The 9700-nt window shown below is 40.7% G+C and overlaps 1 protein-coding gene across 1 annotated transcript in view; it reads left to right on the top strand.

The window, feature by feature from the left end:
* The first annotated feature begins 3403 nt into the window (after positions 1 to 3403).
* Positions 3404 to 9700, top strand: part of plekhb2 (pleckstrin homology domain containing, family B (evectins) member 2) — a 30157-nt gene continuing 23860 nt past the window's right edge. The window contains exon 1 of the mRNA XM_072572903.1: positions 3404 to 3536. The gene's annotated coding sequence lies outside the window, so the exon portion shown is untranslated. The remainder of the gene's footprint in view (positions 3537 to 9700) is intronic.

The following is a 9700-nucleotide window of genomic DNA, read 5'->3' as shown; positions in this document are numbered from 1 at the left end:
ATTTATCCTTTGGCCAAATCAATAAAGCAGATTATTTGACCACCATTTGCAGTTTTTAGGAGTTTACTCTGTGCAAATTTCTGCATTACCACAGAGACTAAATTTCATAAACTACTTTAAAGGCAGTAAACTACTTTAGGATATAGGGAGAGGTGGTGCACATCTATCTTTAGAGAGCTAAAATGACTGAAAAAGCAAGACCTATGTGATACTTCATACATATTAACTTCCACCTAGCCGTATATCACCAGTTTGTATAGTTAATAGTCTAATTCAATGTTTCACCAGTAGGTGACTCTACCAGTTTATGAAACATTTCTCACATTTTCGGAAGTTATAAAGATTGGAGCTGCAACATTGATTTTTGTCCAAAACTAAAAAAAGGTTAACGGAAGGCTGCTATAACTCAGGATCACAGTTACACATATAAATAGTATGAAAAGATTGATCCAGTGAAGTTTTCCAATGGAGATAGAGTAGACCAAATGTAACTAACCTACAGAAGACATCACAGAAACACAAGGATGCTGCATGGCAGGATGAAATACAATACAAACACAACAAACTTAAAAAATTGTGATTGATTTTATTAAAACAAGAGAAAACAATATGTAATGATATAATAGGAGGCTTTAAAATTACAAAGGGCTAGCCTAGTTAAATCAGATTTCTTGTCTTAGGTTTCTCCATTGTTGGAGGAGAACCAAGCCCAATCTGTCATTTCCTGGTATCCAGATAGCACACTTCCAGTAGGGGCCGCTCAGTTAATGATTAAGGGTGAATGGGGTACTGCTCAAGCCGGCAGTTTTTTCCAGGATGGTATTGAGCGTCTTGTATTGTACCCATCCAGTCAAGTGTAGATTATCATTCCTGACTACTGCCTTTTAGATGGTGGACAAGCTTAATAAAATCAGGAAATGAGATACTTGCTGCTCTAATTCTCAGCTTCTAATGTGCATTATAAATCTAAAACACACTTTGCATCATTCTTACTCTGAAATCATCTTATACCTTATGATTCCTTATTCTAGTGCTGTCTGTTTTTTTCTGATCTTTTATATTTATTCGTTTCCCCTCTAATGAGACATCCAAATCAGTTCTTACCCTAAGAACTATATCTAAGTTCTTGTGGAGAATATTCAATGTTTTGGCATCAGTCACTTTCTGTGGGAGAACTCCACAAGCTCACCATTCTCTGGATAAAGAGATTTCTCCAAATTTCGGTACTGTATCTTTAGATTGTGGCCCCTGGTTCCAGACTTTGATCATTGGAAATACCCTTCCTTCATTTACTCTGTCTTGTCCTGTTAGGATTCCATATGTTTCTATGACATTCCTCCTCGATCTTCGAAGCGACAGTGAGTACAGTCCTAAGTGATCCAGCCTCTCATCTTACCTTTTTTCCTGACTCTGACGCATTTGGTGGTCTATTCTTAGGTTTGCAGATTCTATTTCTTCCTGCTACACTCTAGTTTACATTAATTGTGTCACTACCCTGCAATATTACCTCATCCTTTCTCATTAATCTATCCTGATGCAGTTCAGTTGAAAGTCATCCCAGTGGTACAGTTCCCTCGTTCCTCAATAATTTTACCAGTGTTCCATAAAACAAAACCCATTTCTCCCATCCCAAGCTTTAAACCACATATTTGTAACTCTGATCCTACATCAGGAATGTGATGGAATAGTCACCACTTGCCTGGAGGGGGTGCAGCTCCAACAAGACTCAAGAAACTTGACACCATCTCGGACAAAGCAGCGTCTTGACTGGCACCCCATCCACCCTTCAACATTCACTTCCTTCGCCACTGACACGAAGTGACAGCAGTCCATCCAATCTACAGGGTAATTCAATAGTGCTTCTTTGATAACATTTTCTAAATCTGTGACCTTTACTACTTAGAAGGACAGGACTATGGAACAACACCTGCAGGATTGCCTCCAGGTCAAAGGCCATTCTGAATGGAACACGGTCACTGGATCAAAACACCCTCAAACTTCTTTCCAAACTACATTGTTTGTGTACCTACACCAGAAGCACTGCTCACTAAGAAGGCGTCTTACCCTCACCTTCTCCAAGGCAATTATGGATGGCAGTAAATAATGGCTTAACTTGTTACACCCACAGAATCTAGATTCCAGCATCTGCAGTCATTGTTTTTACCTTGTTACATCTACATCCCATTAATTAATGAAAAAAATCTCCTATGCCATTTTGCTCTGGTAGTTAATCCACTGTGGATCTTTTTAAAGATTAGCTCATTGCTGATTCATCTGGCATGGAAGCTGACTGACACTACAGATGTCCTGGGTGACAGGTTGGAAGGAATTGTGTTTTCTAGTCCATTGCAATATAGAGAAGTTTCTCGCTGGGCTTCTGACTGGGGCTTTTTGCCAGCTTTCCCGCTATTATATGTGGACTTAAAAATAAACTTTTGATTTACATATTCACAAACTTGGTTCATTGTATGTGATAACCATTATAGGTCCAGCAGGTGTATTGTTGTTAGTTCATGAAGGTGGAGAGGCACTTGTCAAATGGATATTGGGCAGAATGTGAATGTATGGAGGATTTCACATATCCATAGTGATACTTTATAACCACAAACATCTGAAGAACTGGATTGTATTGAATATGGACCAAACAACAAGCCATTCAGCTTGACTGATGCACGCAACTGCTTAGACTCTGAGTGGAGTGTTTTCTCGACCGAATCTACAATTGTGACCCTGTATCTCCGCACCTCCCCCTTCCCCGCCCTCAAACTGCAGCCATTGGAAATCAGAAACAAAATATAGAAATTGTTCGAGAAACTCAGCAGCACCTGTATACACAAAGCAATGACCCTTCTACAGAATATTGCCTAATTCTGAAAACAACAAATCCTGGAGATCACAGCGTGCCAGACAGCATCCCTGGAGGGTGATGAAACGTCGTATCGACCAGCTGTGATCTCCAGCATTTGCTGTTTTCAGCACAGATTCCAGCATCTGCAATAATTTGTTCTTACTGTGTTTTCTCTCCACAAATGTTGCCACACCTGTTGAGTTTCTGCAGCAACTTCTGTTATTGTTTCTGATTTCCAGCATCTGCAATTCTTTGAGTCCCCCCAAAATTCTTATTTAGCTATTTTATAAAGAAAAGGGCTAACTTCATCTGATTTAATGGAGCCATCAGGGCGGTTTCCCCTCGGAAACGTCGCTGTAGGACGTAAACACTGCTGGAGGAAGCACAAATAGAGGGCAGATATCTGAACATGCGCGCCAATAGCGTTGGAGTGAGCTGGGGCCGAATGGATTCACAAGGAAGTCAATGCAGGGAGAATGCATTCCAATAGCAGTCTGCGGTGCTGAATGGGAAATGTAGTAATCTCCCTTTCTGGCATAGGAAGGGGAACGGGGAAAACAGGGTATAGTGTTAAATGGACTACAATTCCCAGAGGTGACCGCGGCACGAAGGCGGGGTTAGGCAGGCAGACGGACGTGTCTTGTGACAAATTGGGGGAAAGGGGTGAGTGGAGCGGTTTGGCCTGAGGGTGAGTAGTGTTGCAGATGGTAATGGAATGTTCAGATGTTACACGGTGTTCCATGGGAGTCTCTGGATTCTGATTTGGAACGTTGAATTATTACACTGCTTTCCACAGGAGTCTCTGGATTCCAATTTGGAATGTCTGGGATGGTTGCGGCGATCGAGGGCCGGGTTCACAGCGCGGTTACTTGATAAAGGACTTGAGTGTGTATGTCTGCTGAGCGTGATGTTTCCAGTATGTTTCTCCTTAAACCAGCTATCCCCACCTCCCAACAAACACACAATTATTGCGCATCAGCAGCAGTAAGAGCAGGGGAGAGGGAGGCAGGGATAGGATTCATTGCATCTTCGTCCAGCCGCTCCTCGATTGTGAGAACTGTTTTTGCTCCTTAAACTACTGATTGATCCGTTTCGGATTTATCCCATTTTCTGCTCCAAAACGGGTCTAGTCCTAGGGCAAGCTACATGGCCTGACTGACATCTCTCCCAGTTCGTACGATAAAATCGTGGCACGGACATGACAGACTTTTTTTTATTATGATGAGAGGAGGAGAAGGCGGATGTTTGTATCAGTGTGTGATTGTCATCTGTGATAGCATCATATGACTCAATACTTCATCTCTCCACACAAAAAATAAGTTCAAACTGCAGTAACAAAAACACCCATTGTGTGACATTTTTATGGAATTAATAGTATGTTTGAAATCGGGACACACGGGCAGCAAAGAATGGCTCAAGATAAGAGTGCTACTTAAGACCACTTTACACTTTGTTTCCTAGAATAAATAAATGTGAATCTCTTATTTATTAGCACTTGGTGTTTATATTTTGTTGTCATTGAAATGACATGCACGTTTTCAATGTGGTTAATTGAATTACATCAGTGGAAGGAGATAAAATGCACTTTGACTTTGGGCCACATGGTACTGCTGTGAGTCATTTTTCAATCCATTGTAGCTCAGAGTCAAAGGTCGTCATCCCTTTAGTCCTTAGCCTTATCAGTTGTTACCTTATTATTTCATCCAATGGTTAATGCTTAGTTCCTCAACTAATTAGGGGTGGCATGGTGGCTCAGTGGTTAGCACTGCTGCCTCAAGGCTGGAAAACTCCACACAGACATTCTCCCCGTGTCTGAGAGGACGAGAAAGTGGATATTTGTATCGGTGTGTGATTGTCATCTGTGACAACATCATATGACTCAATACTTCATCTCTCCACCCAAAAAATAAGTTTGAACTGCAGTAACAAAAACACCCATTATTGTGAATTTTTTTTTCATCCAAAGATGTGCAGGTCAAGCGTGATTTTCTTCCAATGAGGAGTTGCACAAGAATGCAACCATTGCATTAAAGAACTACCTGTATATAGTTGCTCTTGATCAGTAATTGTTTAACTTTTAGCAAATGAGTTGTAAAGTGCTGTAAGAGGCCATTGTAAATCCAGCCTTATTGTACTCTGGGGAATCCAAAATAATGCACTCAAGGATTGAAGAACTAACCAGAAAGCTAACAGACTTAAACCCTTTAACAAGTTTTATTGAAATTGCTACAGTGAAGAGAGATATTTGGCAGATTGTATGTAGATGTGATCAAAATAAGTAATGCTGTACATCAGTGTTTAGAGGTAGAAACTCTTACATCTTTCAAGGATAAATATTTAAAGCACCAGATGTTTCACCACACTAGAGAGATGCAGTCCAGTGGGAATAGTTCAGATTTGTATTGGCAAATAACCTGCACAAACATTATTCTTCTGAACTGTAAAGGTTTATGGGACATACTTATTTGGTTGCAGGCACTTAGTGAATTAATACACTTGCTGTTCGATAAGATACCTTTTTTGAGTTGGGTTGTCATTGGTCTATTAACGAAAATAATGCTTCCTGCATTTAACTGGTTTCCTGTGTCTCCATCTTGGTACTGAAATAATTGGTCCAAATTGTCTTGTTTATTACATGTAGCATCCATGTCACTACAGTTCTAAGCCTGTGATGTTCTTCTGCTCTGTTTCCTCATTTAGCAATGATTAATCATTGCTCCTTGCTAATCATTGCTGATTAATCATTGCTCCTTGCTAATGTTAGGTTCACTTCTTGAGATTCTTACACATTTGATGCAACTGCAATACGCCAACTTCTATGAACAGCCACAATTTATTGCAGCAAGTACGAGCTTTTGGAGGATCACTTAAAACTCTTTGCGAGGCTGTCTGAACAAGGGAACCGTTCTCCTTTTTGTACGGTATTTTATATCACAGTCAGTCATGCATGCAAGAGACAAACTCCTGTCATTCCCCCATAGTCACATGCCGCCCAAACACAATGTAAAGTGATTTAGGTTGTCACATCCTGCCTGCAAGACAGAGAAACACACACCCTGGGACATCCAATTTCTTGTCAGCAGAACAAATTAGCTGATTAACATCTCACTAATGTACATTTTGCCTCCAAAGGATAATGTTTAACTTGTAAAGTTCTTTACCAGAACCATCCAAAGTTGTTTTAAAGTCCAGCTTTGTTAAGCTACACCCTTGATGTTTGCTATTTCTTGTGTTCCTACTGCTTTTTCTCCTTTTTCAGAATGGCAGGGCTGTATGGTGAAAGCTTTTGGTATCGGGTCGTATTAGATTAAATAAAGTTTGTTTCTCGTTTCCTTCGGTTGGAGAAGGATCGAGATTATTAATGAATTTGGTATCTGAGAGCCAAGTTTGAATCTGAGCTGTTTGAAAGAGAAACTGTGGATAGTTTGATGTTTGAAATCATATTAAGAAGTATAAACTTTGAGCATTTTTGGCTTATTATGTGATACTGTAGGATCAGCTTTCAGGTGATGCATCCTTTGGATACATTGTTTTCTTAGAAAGTCAGATCATTTTTCAGGATGGTCAGGGACCATTCGAGCCCATTTTGCTGACAGAATGTGTCCATTGTGTGGGGATAATGGCACTAGACCTGTCTTGTATTTCACAAGTTATGAGATCAGGCCTGACTAACAGAGGAGCAATTGACTTCACGAAAATCTCTCTTGTGGAGTGGCAGCAGACAAAAGTTGCATATAAAACAATCTACTGGTTGACTGATGTTTACCTATCAGATAATGGGAGAAAGCCATTTAGGCCTTCAACCTGGTTCACTATTCATTCGGACCCAATTTTAAGCACCCACACCTGTCTCAACACTCCCAGATTCCTCTTACCATCATTGATTTGCAAACATTTTTCTCAATTGCCTGTTTTAAATTTTACAGGTGATCTTGCTACACTTCTGTCACTGGTGGTATTCACTTATTAATGCTTCATATCCCCACAATGTGGAAGCAGGCCATTCAGCCTATCAAGTCCACACTGATCCTTCAAAGAGCATCCCACCCAGATCCACTCCACGTTTGCCATGGCTAACCCACCAAGCCTTGAACACTATGGGTAATTTAGCATGGCCAGTCCACCTAACTTACACATCTTTGGACTGTGGGAGGAAGCCAAAGCACCTGGAGAAAACCCACAGACACTCTGCAAACTGCACTCAGATAGTCGTCTGAAGATTGATTCAAATCTGGGTTCCTGATGCTGTGAGGCAGCAGTGTTAACCACTGTGCAACTGTGCTTATTTTGCTTATGTTAATTTTGATGAGTCATGTTCCTGAATCAACATTAGTTTCTTTGCCTACGTCTTTCTCCTCCATAATTACTGATGCATTGCATTTATTCAGTGTGCCTACGATTTGGTTATTTAAATTAATGATTTCACCACCACCAGTTTTTAAGGAGGCCCTGATGCTGTTGACCACCTTATTTGCCAAATGTAAAATGTTTTGTTGATTTTGATATTCCATGCAAGTTACTTGTCATACTCTCTTTTTGCAGTTTGACCTGTTACATCATCCTTTATACCTTTCCCATTCATCCATTTATTTGACAGACTTTGTTTACATTTTCCTTTTTGTTTAATGCTATTGCTTGCCACTTCAGTTGTTCATTTTTTTTCTGTCAGTCCTTTGCTGTTTGAGATATAATCAGCTTCTGTATCATATTGATTGATTTTTTTTGAACAGCTCCCACTGATCATTTATCTATTAAGAAACTTGCTTAGTTTTGCTGTTGATCATTTATTTTGTTGGATTCATGTCCGCTTTACTTGAATCTTAATGGCAGTTTCATCTTTCTTTTTTAAACACTACATTTGAAGGCAATCATAGGATTATTATTGAGAAAAATTCATACATATCTAGACTGTTGGCTAAATTTGATTCATTAATTCCTCAGTCTACTACGCATTCCCCTTGTTGACTCTTGGCCGTGGAATCGTTTTAAAAAACTGTTCTGGGCATATTCAGGCAGTTCATCCGCTCTGATATTTTGAAATTTTTGTTCCAAGCTATATGCAAGTTGAAATTACCTATTAAACCCACTCTGCTTATGATACTATGTTCATACAATTTATCATTGCACAGGTGTGGGGCCTAGTAGACAACTCCCTCTAAAGTGTTAGATCACGTTTTTATTTCCTAAAACCCATAAAAGTTCTCCACTGTTTTTTTTTACATTATATCCTCCATTATTGAAATGATTTCATCCTCTGCCACTCAGGTTGCTGCTTCTCCTCCTCTGCCATTATTCCTGCCTGGTATCTCTTGTTACCACCATGCAGTTCTGTCTCAATAAGGCTATCGTGTCATACCCTCCAGCATGAATTTGCACTTGTGGTCTGTCCAATTTATTCATTATGTACTTTGGTCTTGTGTGAGGGAACTTTAGCTCTAATTTCTTATTCCTCCCTTGTTGCAGCCCCTTTTGGTTTCAATTTTGCTTTCACTGCCATAGGCTCAATCAAGCTGTCACTTTACTCTTTCCCTTTTCATGTTTTTGATCTATCCTGAAACTGCCTATCAGACCAGCAGATCCATGCCAGATGCCATATCACTTGCCCTTCACTCCTCCCTAGAACATCATGACACAAGAACAGCTACGTAAGAATCCTATTCATTGACTACAGTTCAGCCTTCAACACTATTATCTTCTTGAGACTGATTGCTAAACTTAGTGGTCTCAGACTAAACCCCACTCTCTGCAACTGGATCCTCAGTTTCTTAACCCACAGGCCACAATCAGTGAAGACTGGGGACAATATTTCATCCTCACTACACTCAACAGTGGAGCCCCCCTCTTTCCCCCCCCCCCCCCCCCCAAGAGGTGCAAACTCAGCTCCCTATGTACTCACTATATACCCAGGACTGCGTCACCAAATACCAGACTAATGCCATTTACAAGTTTGCTGATGACACCACCATAGTTGGTCGAATCTCAGATGGTGACGAAACAGACTACAGACGGAGGTGGAAGACCTGGAAAAATGGTGCACTGAGAACAACCTAGCTGTCATGCCGGCAAAACCAAGGAACTCGTTGACTTTCGGCAGGATGTTACTCATGCCCCCCTACACGTTAACAGCAAAGAGGTGGAACGAGTGGAGGGTGTTAAGCCCTGGGAGTGGTCATCCACAACAAACTTTCTTGGACCCTTCTTGTGGACGCACTGGTTACAAAGGCCCAACAATGTTGTCTCTTCCTCAGGCATTTGAGAAAATTTAGTATGACAGTGAATACTTTTGCCAACTTTTATAAGTGCACCATCGAGAGCATTCTGTCTGGATGCATCACTACCTGGTATGGCGACTGTACCATTAAAGATCGCAGACTGTTGCAGAGAGTAGTGAACTTGGCTGGACAGTCTCAAAGGCCAACCTCCCATCTATTGAATCCATCTACCCAGGCCCACTGTCAAGGAAAGGCCACCAGCATTCTCAAAGATCCATCCCACCCTGGCAATGTTTTTCTACAACCTCTACCATCAGGGAGAAGGTACAGAAGCCTGATCACGTGCACCGGCCAGTTTCATAAGTTTCTACCCTACTGTCGTTAGAATACTGAATGGACTCTCAAACTCTTAACATTTGCCTGTATCTGTGTTTTTGTTTTTGCCGCTGTTTACCAATTATTTACTTATCTATGCATTTTAACTGTGATCTGCCTGTATTGCTCACAAGACAAAGCTTTTCACTTTGCCTCTGTACATGTGACAGCAAATTTCAATTCAATTCAATTGACTGCCTTTTCCATCTGATCCTTCCTCTCCCTCAGTAATGGTGCCAATGCCCCATAAAATACATCCCCTCTT

This window comes from Chiloscyllium punctatum, chromosome 6 (genome assembly GCF_047496795.1).
Source record: "Chiloscyllium punctatum isolate Juve2018m chromosome 6, sChiPun1.3, whole genome shotgun sequence".
Taxonomy (NCBI): domain Eukaryota; kingdom Metazoa; phylum Chordata; class Chondrichthyes; order Orectolobiformes; family Hemiscylliidae; genus Chiloscyllium; species Chiloscyllium punctatum.
This window is presented reverse-complemented; position numbering and strand designations above follow the sequence as displayed.